This window comes from Giraffa tippelskirchi, chromosome 13 (genome assembly GCF_054371585.1).
Source record: "Giraffa tippelskirchi isolate mGirTip1 chromosome 13, T2T-mGirTip1v1.2.pri, whole genome shotgun sequence".
In the NCBI taxonomy this organism is placed as follows: Eukaryota; Metazoa; Chordata; class Mammalia; order Artiodactyla; family Giraffidae; genus Giraffa; species Giraffa tippelskirchi.
The window spans coordinates 97,613,454-97,631,329 of record NC_137287.1 but is presented as its reverse complement, the minus strand read 5'-3'; the positions used below and the strand labels follow the sequence as shown (position 1 = coordinate 97,631,329).

The 17,876-nt window shown below is 50.0% G+C and overlaps 1 protein-coding gene and 1 long non-coding RNA gene across 2 annotated transcripts in view; one reads left to right on the top strand and one right to left on the bottom strand.

Annotated features, from left to right (window-relative positions):
• Nucleotides 1–17,876, top strand: part of CDH4 (cadherin 4) — a 476,927-nt gene that overhangs the window by 195,487 nt on the left and 263,564 nt on the right. The window lies entirely within an intron of this gene.
• On the bottom strand, nucleotides 8,342–10,120 carry LOC145533553 (uncharacterized). The gene is made up of 2 exons (XR_014074155.1): nucleotides 9,348–10,120; nucleotides 8,342–8,879 (listed from the first exon to the last, which is right to left on the bottom strand). It is a non-coding gene; the product is annotated as an uncharacterized LOC145533553 (long non-coding RNA).

Sequence of the window (17,876 nt, the reverse complement as noted above, 5' to 3'; positions counted from 1 at the left end):
ATATCAGCTGCATCTATATTCAGCATTTGAAATTTCCTTATTGAAAGCCTGTATAGCTTTGCGTGTGTTTTTCAGTAGAATGTTATTCATTTAAAGTTGTTTGAAAATCTGATCAGAAAGATCTCCAACCCAAAAATTTAGTGATTTGAAAGACGCTACACTCATGTCTATCCTCTGAGATGCTCCTTCCAAGTGATGCTTAGAAAAAGGACAACTAAGAACTGTATCCATGGGGGACTTCCCTGGCCATCCAGTGGTTGGGACTCAGTGGTCTCACTGCCATGGGCCTAGGTTAAATCCCAGGTCAGGGAACTAAGTTCCCACAAGCCACTCAGAGCAGCCAAAAAAAAAAAAAAAAACTATATCCTTAACATGTGCCGTGTGGTGTGTGGCTGTGGACAGGCTGCAATTTGAGTTCTGTGAGTTTGGATTTGGCCTTGAGGACTGTGATTTAAGGCCCGAGGCTGGTCCCTGGGAAAGTGTGGGGCAGAAGTTTACAGTGGATGCTAGGCCTCACCTGGCCTCTCCCTTCACTCCCATCCAAGGAGTGGAGGGCTCATTTATTATCTGACCCTGATCTGCCAGATGGGGTGATGACTTCCTCTGAGATAGACAAGCATCCTGCTTAGCATTCCACCGTGGTCACTGCTAGAGCAACAGCCTTCAGGGTCCAGCGGGTGGCTAACCACCCCACCTTTCTCCCTGTGGTTGCTTTGCTGTTGGCCATCCACAGCAGGACTGTTTGAGAGATTACATGAGTGATAAAAGTGGTAGAAACGGGTGTCCTAAATTATTTTAGGATAGGTAGGTCCCAAGTGGCTGGTGGCTCCTCCCTGGTGGCTCAGACAGTAAAGAATCTGTCTGCAATGCAAGAGACCTGGGTTTGATCCCTAGGTTGGGAAGATCCCCTGGAGAAGGGAATGGCTACCCTCTCCAGGATTCTTGCATGGAGAATCCCATGGACAGAGGAGCCTGGTGGGCTGCAGTCCACGGGGTTGCAAAGAGTTGGACATGACTGAAGCAACTAACACTTTCAGGTCCTAAGTGCATGAGGTGGAATACACAAGTTGGGCAGGACATATTGTTTATTCAGCAGGAAGTGTGTCACCTTCCTACTCTGCTGCTGGTGTGTGTGTGTGTGTGTGTGTGCATCAGGTTCACCTGGGGGGCTTCAGAGCCCCAGCCCCTTCAGTTTTCACAGGTAGAGCCTAGAAGTCCACCTTGAGGACCACTGGCCTGGAAGGCATCTTCCATCCCTCCAACCTCCTTGTATTCCATGACTTGTACTGTGGTTCTCTATGGAGAATTCGTTTAAAAATCACTTCTGCTCAGTCAGATTAGCTTGGATGAGACTGTAGACTCAAAAACATGCCCCTCCTCAGCCACCAAGAAAAAGCCTAAAAGAAACATGCCTTCATTTTGACCAGCACATGTGCTCCTTTCCAACATTTACTGAAGACAATTCGTAGCTCTTTACAAATCTGCTCATGAATCATAAAACAGGTTTCTGCATTGAATCATAAAACAGATTTCTGCGTTAAGTGAGGTGCTGACCATTGTGTATATGGAGGAATTACGCTCAGGGAGTTGAGGAGCTCCGAGCTTCCTAATCAGAAACAGAGCTAATCACTCTGCAGAGATTAAGTCACTGTGGATGCTCAGCACTATTTTCTGCCCTGAAGACATCGATACGCTGAACTGTGAGACTCTTTTTTTCCGTGGCTATCCTAGAGAGTAAATATCTGGGAAATTTCTACACTGCTGATAAGATGCCTGTGGATAAAGAGCTCTCTTTATCTGCTGTCAGAAACTATGAAGCTTGCCTCCTGGGACACTGGCATTTCACAAAGAACACCCTTCATCTGCACTGATTGCAAACGTGGTAATCAAGCTCATTGGGCTTCCTGGGAGGTGAGGGAGGGTACTGACTCCAAACAGGAAATCAGAGCTAGTCTTCTGTCCTGCGGCCACCCCATGGTCCAGCCTGCAGTGTCCAATGCCCTCTCTGACTCACACCCAGGCTCCATGACCAGCTCTTCAGAGCCCCCATGGTGGTGATCTGAGTGTGCATGTGTGTCTGAGTGTGTGAGCTGCTCTAAAGACCCCTTGAGGGACTTCCCCGGTGGTCCAGTGGTTAAGACTCTGTGCTTCCACTGAAGGGGGTCACGGGCTCAATCCCTGGTTCGGAAACTAAGATCCTGCGTGCTCTGCCACCAAAAAAAAAAAACAGACCCCTTGAGTTTTTACAGAGGGATCCCAAGACATAGGGAAACATGAGCCGTGATCATTTAAAGTGACCGTTCTCTCCTCTGAGTAACCTGTTTGTAGATCGAATAATAAGCCTTGGCTTGTCTGAGGCCCAGAAGAAGGGAGATTAAATGGCTGAGTCTATGAGAATATGCATCACCAAAGCCTCCCTCCTGTCATGACCCAGTTCTCCAAGTGCTGGCTTATGAAAGACTGAAAGTAGGTCATCAGAGGGAGATGGAGTGGGTGAGAGGGAGAAATCATTCCATGACAGTCACTTAAATGTGCCCATGCTACTTCTGAAGGTTAGCTGAGGGCTGGAGCTGACTCCCAGACTCACCTCGTCCTCCCCTGGTGGTCCGGCCACCTGCACAGAAGCCCCTCAGAAGCAGGTTGCTGGTGACATGGAGCCTGTGGCCAGCAGGCTGGTCTGCCCTCGCTGCCTCCTGTAAACTCACTGGGCTCACATTCTCGAGAGAGAACTCAGTGTGCATGGGGACAGTGTCGAGTTTTTTGTAATTCAGATTTTCTTGTTAGTCTGTTTTGGCAAATTATAAATTCAGTCCATCAAAATCAGATGGGTTTTTCAAAGTAGAATCTGGATACCAGTTGAGTTCTTTTTCTTCACAATTAAAACGTTTAAGTGCCCCATCCCCCCTCCCCCGACTCCCGCCACCTCCACCAAGGGTGAAGCCCAAGAGGGGAGCCAAGCCATCCCCTCACAAGGCAGCCTTGGGCATCCCATGTGACTGGCTTCCTTCCACTTGAAGAGCAGAGGCACTTCTGTCCTCCTGGAGCCGGCCCAGGCCTGGCCTCTTCCTGCCCCTCTGGCCACGTGTTGTCTCTGCCTGGGTGAAGGTCCCCAACCTGTGATATCACAGGACATGGGAGGATGAGGAGGGAAGGGGCAAGGGTCTCAGTGGGGGCCAGCACCCAGGGCTCAGGATGGGGCTGTGGCATCCACTCCTCCGTTGGCTCCACAAGAACACAGGCCTGGGTTGGGGGGTGCACATCCTCAGACCTCCCGTGCATCCTCTCATTGCAGCCCACAGGCCATGCTGTACTTACTGCCACCCCCCCATCTTACAGGGAGGAACCCAAGGCTCAGGAAACATGATGTCCGTAACCACGATTCACACACGTGGCCACTGTCATGTCCACCTTCAACACGCCTCCCTTCCCTTCAGCCAGATCTCATCCCTGAAACGCAACCAGTTTTCTTTTCTCTTAAAAACATTGAAAAGAAAATCCGACAACCCCAGGCCATGAGTCCCCGTCTGCTCCCCTATCACTCCTCCCTGCTCTGCAGGCTGGCCTCCCCATCATGACCGTGCCTGATCTTTTCTTTGTCATGGGTCCCTGCAAGGGCCATGGTCATTAACTGAGTGACCAGGTCTTATCGGAGCAAATATCCCCTAGGCTGAAGTTGTCTGGTAATGCACTGACGTGATCCTCAACAGGGAGCTGAATGGAGAGCCATAGATTTATTTTGCCTTGGGAAAATATGCATAGATTTAGCCCAGATATTCATCATCTCTAGAGCAGCCCCAGAACTCTGGTCAAGAGGGTTTAGATGGTCGTAAATACGACGTTTTCTAGGAGTGGTGAGGAGAAGCACTCAGACGGCCCCTGGGGTGCAGGGAAAGGGCCCCTCTGTGACCTCAGCACAGTTGACCTTGGTCCTTGTGTGGCCTCAGGCCTGGACACGGGCTGGGCACCCTGCTGGGCCTGGGCGTTCACCTGCAAACAGAGGCTTCTTGTCCTTGAGGCACCATCAAAGCATCAGACACAGCACAGGCCCTTAATCATGAACGGAGTTGAAAGAAGAGGAAACGGGAGCTCTATTTTAATGTGTAATTGGTTCTCTTTTACATTTTGCAAAATGGTTGAAAAGCTTTAAAGTCTCTGCTTGGCCCAGACCCCATGGACCTGGCCGCTGCCCACCTCCATTTGAGCTCCCAGTTCTGGGACATCACCTGGTGATGTGGGTGGGCCACATCCCGAAGGCCGTGGATTAACACAAAAGGACACTGAAGTCCATGAAGGCTACAGCCCTGCTGGCTGGTCCGAAGAGCCATCTGATTAGCCAAGGTTGTGTATTTCCTGTGGACTCAGTGGAGCCCTCCTAAGACAGCTGCAGAGTGACCGACGGCTTGAGGTGCTTCCTTTCCTGTTTGAGTTGACATATTACGTATCAGGAACGGGTTCTCTGGCGCTCTCCCAGGGCCCCTCCTTGAAGACCCACATGGACTGCAGGAGTCACTCTGCATGGAAATTCTAGCAACTCCTTGGACCCCATGTTGCCAGCCCATCTGCCCACTGCATCCTTGTTACGAAGATAAGATTATATTTGTCCAAACCATGGTGAGACAATGAAGGGGATAATTAAATGTTCAGATGGCAGTGGATCTTCATCTGTGCTAGAGGCCAACAAGGAGTGGGGGACACGACTTCTGAGGGGCAAATAGAATTGAGATCATGGTGGGAATGCAGGAGGTCTTCCAGACCAGAGAAGGGCCTGCATCCTGTATTGGGGATCAACAGTGAACCCCAGCATGCTATCTGCTTTGATTTCAAGAACACTTACAAAATGGTTAGTCTCTTTCAAGCTCATCTCCATCAGAATGGACTTCTGCTCCGTCAAAGCAGGTCTCCTAGATTTCTTCATAGTTCTCCGAGCACGAGCAACTGTCTCTGGTTCCCAGGGCCACTGGGAATGCCCTGTGTCTGCACATTCAGCTGGACCCCGAGCTCCTATGGGTCCAGGACAGCCTGGTCCCTCCTGTGCTTTCAGCACCTCATGCTGCAGAGTGATGGAGACAGCCTCTGAGACCAAGAGGTACATCAACAGCACAATAACACACTATTTTCTAAAACTGCCTCAAACACTTCTCTCAGGAAACCCATTGAGGAAGGGAGAAACGAGTCCAAAGGGACAATGATGAGAAGGGGTGGGGGTCAGCTTCACTCTCATCGTTGTCTGAGGGCGTCATAAGCTAAGCTCCAGATCAACACATCACCATGTGTGCTGGTGGTGGGCACACGGCGTGCACCCGCCCCACCTCGCCAACCTTCCGAGGACCTCAAGAGGATGAGCACGTGCCCGCTTTACAGAGGGGGATCCCCAGACACAGCACAGGAAGATCAGCAAGGTCTTGGAGTGGCCAGGATGTGAACCCTGTCTGCACCAGCAGTGAGCCACATCCTGACCTGCCAGATCCGGATTTGATGATTGGACACTGTGTTCCCAGTGAGCCATGTGGGTCAGTAGACCAGAGGACTTGGAATGGGTTTCCTGTGGAAACACTGTCAGCACTCCAGGATGCCTTAGTGCTCACATGAGCTCCAGCCAAGCCCAGCCGTGATCCTGCAGGGCCTTCCTAGACCTCCCCCCTCCCACAACACGCAGAGGGTGGGCGGGCCTGGGGACTGTGCTTCCAGTCTGGGGAGGGGAGGGAGACCCAGGAGGGACAGCCAACCCACTAGCAGGCTAGCAGGGGCACAGGGCAAACACCCTCCCCAAAGGCGCCTCCTCACAGCTAAAGAGTTGGTGTCATTGGAGTTGCAGCCTGGCGCCGTGCTGATTCTGACACCAAGTGTCGCATCCATTAAAGTTTAATTTGATCTTTTTTAATATCACATTAAAACGTTTCCATCCTGGAATGGAATGGTTATAGCAAACGTAAATCTGCCATACGCATGGTGCTTCATTTATATTAGCTTTTATTTAACTTGGTAAAAGGTAATTTGTTTTTATTAATTGATTCATTTTCCCCCTCCAGTCAGGCAGGCTGAGGCCCCAGTGGTGGGGTGAGGTGGGGGGCCTGTGTGCAGAGCCGCTCCCTGCTGAGCCCCAGCTGCCCCTTCACCTTGGTGCTGGCCGCTGTCTTCCGTGGAAACTTTAATTGACCACCCAGGTGCCTGTGTGTCTTGTTATCCACTCCAGGGCCTCACCTCTCCCTTTAATTTTTTATTGTTGGGTTATCCTGTACAACTGATTAGTCAGGCACTTGCTGCTGAGGTGGGCTGCGGCTTTTCAGCATCTTCTCTAAGCAGAGTGGAAAGGAATCACACAGAACTGTCAACTCACAAACCTATCTGGGCCACCACGCTGCATTCAGAGCGTGTGTCTTGCAGTCAGGCTAGCCGGCTCCATCCACCACTGATGCCTTGAAATGAGATGCTTCATAACAAGTAACCTGGTTTGGTTTCTGTCTGAACTTTGCTGCTTTTCCCTCAGCCCAGGTTACAGGTGGGTGACTCCAGCTTTCCCAAGCTGGCTGGCTTTGTCCATGCACCTGTCTACCCTCCAGCCATCTCTCTAACCTCAGGTGCATGGGCCCAGTTTCCTCATTCACGCTGGAAACTTTCAGGCAGCTTGGGAAGCTCTGTCCAAGGTCACAGCCTGTTGAGCCCTCAGGTGAATTCCTGGTTGGATTGGAGAGTGCTCAGAGGACTATAAGGTTAACTAGGTGCGAAGATGCTAAGTCACTTCAGTCGTGTCTGACTCTTTGGGACCCCATGGACTGTAGCCCACCAGGCTCCTCTGTCTGTGGGATTCTCCAGGAAAGAATACTGGTATGGGTTGCAATGCCCTCCTCCAGGAGATCTTCCCAACCCAGGGATCCAATCTGCATCTCTTCATCTCTTATGTTTCCTGAATTGGCAGGCAGGTTCTTTATCACCAGTGCCACCTGGGAAGCCCAAGGTTAACCCAGAGCCCACAACAAGTCCACCCCTGCCCATCCTTCTCTTCCATGGCCTTATAGAGAGCACCTTTGTAAAGTATTTCTGCCTCCAGCAACCTCAGTTGAGAGCCGTAATTTTCACTAGCATTCATTTATAAACACCTCGGCTGATCACAGGTGTTCTGTGGGGAGTGCCGTAAACAGTGGTCTCAGGGCATCTCAGGACCACCCGCCTTTGGCAGGAACAGCCAGGGCAGGGTCGACACTCACGTTTCTGCACTCCATCTGGTTAGGACACACCATCCATCCGTTTCCCCTACTGTCAGCACAGACAACAAGGCTTTCATCACCTGTAAGCTCTGAGCTCTCCTCCTTACCAGAAAGATATGCACCCATTTTCCATATGGGGTCCTAGTGGCAAATGTTGCTTTTCTATAAAAGTAAAATTAACCCTGGTTAATATTTAGGGGAAATTGCTTACAATAACCCAGAGCTGCTGATGGATGTGTGCCAAGACAAACCAGTCATTTTGCTTGGATTTTCTCACATGAAGGGAGCAGATATCAACTCAGCTCAACTCTGCCCACCTATTAAAGGGAAAGAAAGTGATCTTTGGCTTGGATTTCAAGGTGGGCTGTCTCTGCAGCACTGGCTTCTGCATCTCACTCATGGTTCGCTTTCTTTTGATGCAATAGCGCACGCAAGAGGGGTTTGTAAATACCAAAGCAGCACATGCACACCACCTATCATTACTTACCCATGCAAATATCCCATGATTGTGACTGGGACAAATTGTTTCCCAGGTTTTGATGATGATATTTTATATGTGCGTAGTGCTTTAAACCCTTCTCAAAGCTTTTCTCCATACCCATTATGTCATTTAACCAACTAATTGAACTTGGAACTGGAACAAAGAAAAACACTGATAAATTAATTAAATCCAGACCTTTTATGGGGGAGGAGAAAAGGGGTGGCAAAACACAGCCGTGTCGCAGTTCGCTTGTGGACGTCTATTAAAATGTGACTTTAAGGGGGAAACAAAACAAAATCTACATCCTTTCCTGCTTCAGGTTCTTCAAATGAGAAAAAGAAAAAAGAAAACCTGATTTCTTATTTTTTTCTCATTCCTGGGGCCCAACTTGGACTCAGTGGGAATCACTGAGTGTCCAGGAATCTGCCTTTATTTATTGTCTGTTCCATGAGGCTTGTGGGATCTCAGTTCCCTGACCAGGGATCGAACCTATGTCCCTGCAGTGGATGTGCAGAGCCCTAACCGCTGGACCACCAGGAAATTCCTCAGATTCTTATTTTAATATCATGAAATACTTGTGAATTTTTCCTATTTTTTTATCTGACCCACCACCCTAAATAATTTTTGAGGATATTTTTATTCTCAAAAATACATATTTCTGAAACTTTAATGATAATACATTTTTATAAGAACTTCTGATAAGAAATATTTGCGTAAGTAAGCCAGTGTTTCTCAACCTGGACACTGTTGACCTCGGGGCTGGGACATCCCCTGCTGGAGCAGGGAGTGTCCTGCGTGAGGTGGGGTGTCCAGCAGCATCCCTTGCTTCCACCCCCCAAGTTGTGACACCAAAGATGTCTGCAGATGTCGCCCAGTGTCCCTGGGGCAGGAGTAGGATGGACCAGTTGCCCCAGTTGATCGGGCTGCAGAATATCTGATGGGCCTGCAGAGAAGGCATCCCAGGCCAAGCTCAGCTCCTGCATGTTGGTCTGGCATCAGGCACACCATCTGCCAGGACCGGCTCATCCTCGGACCAGAGCGTCAGGCCATCGCCCAGGCTGTCACATCAGCTCCTGCTCATCATGACCATCAGTGACCTCCTCTGCCTCCATGGGAAGAGCCCGCTGGGGCTTCCAGGGCAGGGAGGAGGCCGAGGTCCCACCAGGGCTTCATTTTCCAGAAGTTCACAGCATCTGGGGAAGAAAACCAGAATAATATCGCAGGAGCAACAACTGAGAAGGCATCTAGAAATCACTTCTTATATCAGATTGAGCCCTGAGGTTCATCTGCCAAGCCTTCCCACCACCACCCACCGCCCACCTCTCCTGCTTTAATGAAGATGCTATGTGGGAGCTGTGGGGGTGGCGGGGACTTCCTTCCCTGGGCTATGAGCCTTGTTGGGGGCTCCCAGGAGGAGGCTTGGCCTTATTGAATCATTTCGCTTCAATAGCATGACTCCTGAGAGCGTCTGCCCCAGGTGACACCGAGGCCAGGGCTCTCCTTTCACAGAAGGCCGAGGACGGAAAGCCCTCCCTGCAGTGGGGGCTGTAGCCCAGGTGAGGGCGGTTCCCCACACGCGTCCCAGACAGTTGTGTGGGTATTTCTCAGGGCTGCAGGAAGAGAGTGATAGGAGCATAAGTTCAGACACGGGGACACCTCACCTGTGATTCTACACCTCAAGCAGCTGCAACAGGAGACGGAGAATCTGACTTAGGACATGGCTCAGAGGAGGGATATGATGGATTCTGCTTGCACTTGACAAGCCCACGTGACAGAGCGGGTCAGCTCAGACTTCCCCAGCACCCTGGACACGCGCACCACATATGGACACACATATGCATGCGCATATACACACACATATACACACCTACATGTGCACAGGTTGCAGACACATGCACACGGATACACACACAGAGTTCTTTTCCTGTAGTAACTCTCCAGTAAATCCTTCAGAGCTGGGATTCACTTAATTGTGATGATGAAAAGTGATAAGAGGCTGAAGGGCCAGAGCAGCCCAGGGAGGGGCCCTCTGCTTTAGCTGAGCACCCAGATAGACCCTGGGGCTGCCCCCTAAGCTGCTGAGACCTGAAGGAGGAGAAAGGGAGCAGATGTAGACCCCTGGGCGCAGGGAGGCTGGTGCAGAGCCATGTTCATGTTGTAAATAGCACGATCTTGCTTGTTTTCCAGAACCAGCACCGAGGTTTTGGAGAGCTCATCTCGGAATAGAGTTATGTAATCAGAAGTCAGCTCTTTGCCTTAAAAGAGGGAAGGTCTGCAGAATCAGATGGGGAGGCTGGAGGGCTGGGTGTAGGGGGCGGCTCTGCAGGCCATTTCCTTTCTTGAGGGTTCCCGTGGCCCTGCCAGTGGGGGAGAGGGGACTCATACAGGGGGCTGTGAGGTCCACCAGGCTGCTCTGTTTCCCAAGTGACAGGGGAGGGGAAGTATGTTCTTCAGTCATGCATGTGGGGCTTCCCTGGTGCCTAGCAACAGTGTATTAGCCTGTCCCTCTGTCACTCTTAGTAATAATAGTAGTAGTTAGCAGCGGCAGTGTTAGTCACTCAGTCATGTCGGACTCTTTGCAACCCCATGTACTGCAGCTCACCAGGCTCCTCTGTCCATGATATTCTCCAGGCAAGAATACTGCAGTGGGTTGCCTTCTCCAGGGGATTGTCCCATCATTCTTAGTGCCATTTATTAAAGCTACAAAGAAACAAAGTCACTGAAACTCAGTAGCTGCTGTAATCAGTTGTGCTACTTTCTGTTTATGCTGGGGGAGCTGGAAGAATATTGCCATGAAACAGCCACATCCACTTGGAGCACCTCCCTGTTGGAGGAATATGTTTAGAATGGAGCCCATGAACTGCATCCTCTTAAAAACGAGGACACATGGAAACTGGTGAATCTGACCACCGTCTGCCCTGGGGTCCCTCATGCTGACACTGTCCTTGTTCTCCTCCAGGACAAGGACCCGCTATGTCATGTCGTCGGGGAGCTAGGGGAGGTAGACTTGGGAATTCTCTGCACTGAGTTTGCAACTTCTGTGAGTCTTACACTATTCCAGAATTAAAATGTAAAAAGCCCGCATTCACCACTTCCAGTTCTCATCAGATGATACCTCTGTAGATAGGTTTCTCGGGTTGGACAATAAACAAATTCTCCAAACTAGATTTTAATGAAAAGAAACCAGAAGCTCACACACAAAGGTGGCTTCTCTCTACCTCCTCTCGCCTCCCTGCCACTTAAAAAATAATCTTTCTTTCTAATGTGAACGCTGAAATAGGCATTAAAATTGTGAGACTGGTTCCAATGCCAGCTTTCTATTCCCAAGTCAGAAATGACTCAGAGTAGGTCATTTTCTGAATGATCGCTGTTGTTACTAAGCTCAAATGGCACCTTAGTCAGACGTCTCGTGGGCAAATTCCCTGGTTCATCCCAGTGCCCACTTGCTGGCTCATCCCCTGTGTAATTTAACATGGTTGGAAGTTTCTGGTGATGGGAGACCAAGCTAGAACAGTGGAGGAGCATGGGGAGGTGAGCTGCTGCAGCTGTGGATTTGGAAGAGCTTTCGTGGGAGTTTTACTGGGAGTAAGGACGTTCGCAGGTTCATTTCTTCTGCCTCACTCTTGGGTTTGCACTGGGCATCCTTGGATGGTTTCCATCACCTGGGGGGTGACACACCCACCTGGGAAGGGTGGCTCTGGACACTTCTTGCAGCCACCTTTGCAGGATACTAAGGGTGCTTTGTGGGTGTCTGCTGGCTTTTCAGATATAGCCGTGACCCTAGCAAGTGTGTTCTTTGTATCCAAGATACACTTCAACTGAACCCTCTCCAGAGGCAGGAACCAGCAACTTGCTTAAAGGAAGACAGAGAGAGGAAAGCGGAGATTTGTGGATCATCAGCTGTGTGCTTGGTGCCACACAACGGCCACACCCGCGCTCTCTGCAGTAGCTGCTGTGGCCTCATTGATAAGCGGCTACAACCAAGAAACCCCAGTTCCCAGGGACTCTGCACGCCCCTTTCTCACTCATGGCTCAGAGCTCTGCTGAAGTGCCCCCCCCCCAACAACATCACACAGAAACCAAGACTCCATCTGTCTTCAGTGTCCAACTTGCTCTGGGTCCCTGGAGTTCCCTCCATCTAACTGCTGGAGTTGAGAGAGTCTAAGGGTGGACAGGCGTGTGTCTGCAGGATGGAAGAAAGTCGTGTCCCCATGTGGGCACCTGCTCCCATGGAGGGCACACATGCTGGGGGTCAGCCACCTCACTTTGTACAAAATTAACACTTGCATTACTTCCATTTTACAGATGAGGAAACAGAAGGTCCAGGAACAGCCATCTTGCCCCAGAGCAGATGGCTAAGTCAGGGGAGGGGACTAGGACCCAGACCATCCATTCCCAGGGGTCCCACTGCATCCCACCACCCACTTCCTCTTGTCTGATGTGCACCGACCATCCAGGGGCTTCTGTTCTGACTCTGCAGAACAGAACAGGATAGGACACAGTCAAAGCAGGAAGAAGGCCATCTTTTCTTCTCTTTGCAGGAATGAGCATGGCCACTTAGCATTCATGTCACAGGTTACAGATGAGGGCTTAGTGAGGGTTCCCAGGTGGCACTAGTGGTAAAGAACCTGCTTGCCAATGCAGGAGACTTAAGAGATGCAGGTAGATCCCTGGGTCGGGAATATCCCCTGAAGAAGGGCATGGCAACCCAATCCAGAGATTCTTGCTTAGAGAATCCATGGCCAGAGGAGCCTGGTGGGCTACAGTCCCTGGGGTCGTAGAGTCAGACACAACTGAAGTGACAGCCCACACACACAGTGTGAGGAGGGAAGCAGGGATGTCCCTGAACCCATGTCCTGTGGTCTGAATGCCCACCACTCCTCTGCAGAGCAGGCTTGCTGCTTGGGTTCCGCACACATCACCAGAGTCACGAGCTTCATTCCCACGATGGTCTCATTTTTTTTAAAGTTTAAATAAAGACCTCAGCCTCATTTGTTTTTCTTTTCAAATATTATGGAGGAAGATGATTTATTTCATGATTCTTAGATACGAGTGATGGAGTGAGTGGTTTCCATTTCATTATTGCCGTTGTCATATTTCAGAACTTCCTAAATATAGCTTTATTATAGAAAAAAAAAGCCCACAGCCCTACATCAAGATAAAAAGGTTTCTGTCAAAATCAAATGACATGTCAATTTTAATGAGCAACTGAAAAATTAACAAATGTAATGTTCTAATCTAATTATGTTCTTCCGAAAAGCTCTTTGAAAATTGACTCAAGTTTTGATTGTCAAGTGCTCTGCCCTCAAGGCGGCAGCGACAGCATGTGGCAGACTGGAGAGAGGCCTTCCGGGTGCTCAGAGGGGCTCTCTGCCCATTGTGGTACTTCCAAAACTGGGAATGTTGGCTAACATTCTCAAACTTTTCATAAACTACAGCACATACAGAAAAACAAACAAATTGCAGGCAGTATCCCTCTGAAATGTTCACAAGAGAATGACAATCACATAAGCAGCACCCCAGATACCCCCTTCCCATGTTTTCTTTTAAATAAATAAAAGTTTCTTTTTTTAATTTTTTATTTATTTTTATTTTTTGGCTGCATGGTATGTGGGGTCTCCCCAGCCAGGGATCAAACCCCAACCCCCCTGCATTTGAAGTGGAGTCTTAGCCAATGGAGCACCAAGGAAGTCCCTAAACACATGGGATCTATGCCCCTCACCCCCACATTTATTGTATGATTGGTGTACAGGACACTGTGCATAATGAATGCATGCAGTTTAATAAGTGTTGACATATGTCTACTGTTACCATCATCAAATCCAGGTCATGAACATGTCCGTCACCACCAAAAGCTTCCATGTCCCTTTGCTGTGGTTCTTGTTTGTTTGCAGTAAAAACACATAACATGAGCCCTACCCCCTTAACAAGATTTCAAGTACCTGATTCCTGACCATTTGTTTGTTGTTTAGTCGCTAAGTCCTGTCCCACTCTTTTTCGACTCCGTGGACTGCAGCCTGTCAGGCTCCTCTGTCCATGGGATTCTCCAGGCAACAATACTGCAGTAGGTTGCCATTTCCTCCTCCAGGGGGTCTTCCCAACCCAGGGATCCAATCTGCATCTCTTATGTCTCCTGCATTGACAGGCAGGTTCTTTGTCACTAGCGCCATCTGGGAAGCCCTAGGTGTGGTCCACATACTTGCTAATGTAGGGAGCTAGACACTTTAGAAAGATTTCCATTCATGGCCCAAGTAAACAGGGTTTTCTGGTGTCATGTAAAGTCTCCTACTCCTGATAAAGGTTTAATCCTATGACTCTGGATTTCATATCCATCGGAAGGAATGGCCATTTTCTTGGCAAGACATTCATATTTGATGCCTGAAACCCAAAGCCACATTTTTAACCTTCTCTTGAGATCCTTTCTGACTGTATAAACTTCAGAATTCTGAAGATCTTGGATATCAGAAAGATAAATTTACATAGACGTATACCATAATTCTCATTCCTCATATCTTTCATATTGCATCATTTACATATGCTTTAAATATCCAATGAATGGTAATAAATGGGAACTCATAATAAAACTGGTAATAAAATGGATTATTCAGGTAATGCTGTTTTATTACAGTCTCATTATGATTATATAATCCTTATTAAAATCTGGATCAAAGATGAATTTCTCACTGGAGGCGCTTCACAAGCACTTTAATAAATTCTATTTATTGCACAATCCCTGGATGGATATTGGTTTTTATAATTTCATACAAATGTGTCGTCATATGACATGGAATCTATCTACAGGAAATCTATAGCCTGATTCCTTGAGAATTTACAGCATATTTTCCTGTTCTGACTCTATATTCTTTTATTTGAAGAGACATTTGCGGCATGGAATATGTTCACAGCATTATTTTTCATCTCTGACTGTTCTGGGTGATGCCCCAAATGGCCCTTTTCTTAGAATCTCTTTCCGACAACATCTGGGGTCCTCTGGTGTTGATGAAGCCACATAGGGTGGGTGGAGTCAGGCTGAGTGAACACTCTCCAGTGAGTGATGGAGCAATGCAAGGGTTTTCTCACTGGAGCCCAGGCCACCAGGAACACAGTGCCGCCCCTGACCTGGCACCTCTAGGTTAACTGATGAGACACAAGAGTAAGGCAGGAAGAATGGTCCCAGGAAAGAGCCAGAGCCTCATGGAAAATAGAGCCAGAAGGAAGATGCTTGGCTGGGAAGAGGCTGCATCAGGAGTCTCACATCACAAAACAGATGGACCTGCTCTACCGACCATAGATTCTTGGTCTGGGAGGCAGGCCCAGGAGCATGTATGCTTGACCAGTGAAGGGGGCCTGCCTTCCACTTGACCCAACAGTGGAGACATTACAGTCCATCTGTTGCAGTCGCGTTCATCCATTGGATCCGAGTCTCGGGCATGGCACTGTCCAGAGAGGCGGTGCTAAAAGATGGAGCTGCTCTTGCTTGTTGTCAGGACAATTAATATTCATGTCTAGAGGTCGAGGGAGAAAGTGGACTGGACAACCTTAATATCATTGGAATCACTGCCCAAGGCTGCCATCCAAGAGGAGCGACCCTGGACCCAGCTGCTGTGTCTGAGGTTCAGCTCCAGAACTCCCCACTGGGTGACCGCCTCTTGCCTCAGTTTCCCTGTCTGTAAAATGGGCATCGCAGAGGGATCTTCCTATGTGTTGTTACAGGGACTGAGTGAATGAATATGAAACCACAAGAGGGCCTGGCACATCACAACAAGTGTTGTAAAATGTTTCCTAAGTAATTTAAATGAAAAGATTTTTTCAAACGTGTGGGCTGGTGGAGGGCAGGGGTTGATCTCATCCACAAGAAGCCAAGACCCTCCTCCTCATTCTCCCAGGTGGCCCTTGGACGCTGAGGGCAGACAGTGGAGGCAGCATCACCTGAGTCCCCACTTGTGGAGACCTGGTGGGTCTGAGACAAGCCTCGGGCAGGGTGTGGAGCCCAGGGGTCACACTGTCCAGATGCAGCCTGGAAATTGGATGTCAAAACGCTTCCACCAGCATCAGACTAGGAAGCCCAATTTTAAAGGCAGGATTTAGATAAAACTGCTTATTATTAAAGTGAGGATTATCCGGGATTTTAAAGTTTGTTTTCATCTTTCTGGGCCGTTCAAGTGTGGGGACTTGAGGAGATTTGGGGCCCTGGTCCGAAGACTGCAGCTAGAAAAAGCACTAGGCAACCCTGCAGAAATGGCCCCTGCACTGGCCCTGTGGCTTCCTGCCACCCTTGGCAGAAACGCTGATGGAAACCAGTGCTGGCGAAACCAGAACCAATCGCCGGGCCCCACCTCTGTGACTGAGGAATACACCCTTTCAACCCTGTCATGATCACCCTGAAGAACGGACCCCAGGTTGTCCCACAGGGAACCCAGCTCCGCGAGCCCCCAGGTGACAGGCTCCTCTCTCCACCCCACAACCCCAGGCAGCATGGGGCCCAAACAAAATCTCTGTTCGCACCTAGTCTTAACACATAAAGGACATCCCAGATGGTGCCGTGATTAGTCCTGCGCCCTGACAAGCACGAGGGGCAGATATCAAAACGGAGACTCGTCGTCTGGGCCAAACGTTAAAATGGATCGCTAAGTCTCAGCCACACCCCCACCACTCCAGTCAAATGCAGCTTGCCTGTAGGAAGACCTGCTTCACATACAGATCAGTGCAAAAGAGACAACACAACAGAAGTAAAGTGGAGACGTGGGCAAAAGACATAAATGGGGGAACACACAAGAAAGTGGTAAACATATAGAAATGGTTTAGCCGCTTAAAAACAGACCAGAGTGTCCCACATGCGAGTCTAATTAGCAGAAATCTAGACTTTCGATGCGAGTGCTGAGAAGGCCCTGGGGAGATGGGGCCCCCCCACAGAGTTCTGTGAGGAAATATGGGGCCCAGTCTGGGGAGCGGACAGGCAGACAGGTGCACAGGTATCAGTTTTCTGCTCCAAGGTCACTGTTACTACAAACGTGGCGGCTCCAGATAAGACCCATTGATGCACCCCAACCTGTGGTCACAAGGCCGCTCCACTCTCAGCTCAGGGTCTCATGGTGCTAAGAGCAGGGGTCTGCTGGGACTGCTGTTCCGGTCTCACTAGGGCCGGGGTCCCCCAGGCTCACCAGCTGGGGTGGAACTCACTTCCTTCGTTTCCCATGTGGTTTGTTCTGCACGGAAGGCCCCTGAGTGAGGTGGGAGGGATGAGGGGAAGAGGGCTCCAGGACTAGGCCCCCGGGAGACTGTGGGGAGGCTGCGAGGAGGAGATTCAGCCAGAGAGGACAGGGACGGTTGCAAGCTTCAGTGTTGCCGAGCTCAAGGTAAAAGCACATTTTCGGGGAAGGAGGATCAACAGCAGCTGATAACATTGGGGCAGGTGATGCAGGGCAGGCCTAGGGCCAACACGTGAGGGAGGCCGCATGTGTGCAGACCCCCTGGGGCTGCGGCTCCACAGGTGCCCCGGGCTGAGTGGGTGTACCCGCTGCTTCCCTTTGTCCCCAAGAGCAGGCAGACCCCTCAGAACAGATGGGTCAGAAAGCCATGCCTGGACTAAGTGCCCCAGGTCCACCCAGGCATGGGAAGACCCAGTGCCCCGAGAGGGCAGCTCGGTGCCGGGGGCCTCAGACAACACGACCCCTGTTAGAATCTCCCTGGCCACCCTTCCCTACAATTAGAGCTGCTCCGCATGCGGAGACGTGAACAGGGCCGCCTCCTGCTGCATTATTGAGTGGGTGTCCTGGGGGCCGGAGCAGGCCTCCCAGTCTTCAAAGAGAATAAATAGGGTGAGGACGTGACCCGGGGTGTCAACAATGAGAGCCTGAGCACTGCAGACCTCACATGCCTGGGCCTAATCACCCCCCTGCACTGGGGAGGAGGCGGGAGCCTCACTCACAGGCACGGTGGGACCAAGGAAGCATCTGGAAAATTAACCCCACCTCTCCTTGAAGGAGGAGAACAAGCCGTACCCAGATTCCCCCAATCCCCCCATGAGCATCTGGCTTTGCCGTCTTTCCACCCAAAATATGTTTGGGGAGCTTTTTCCTCACCAACCTTTTGCTTTTTAAATAGTAATCCCCACCTCCTTCTGTTTAGGGAGACAAATTGACTGAATACTAACAAATTTGTTCTATTAACATATTCAGCGGTAGGCAGGC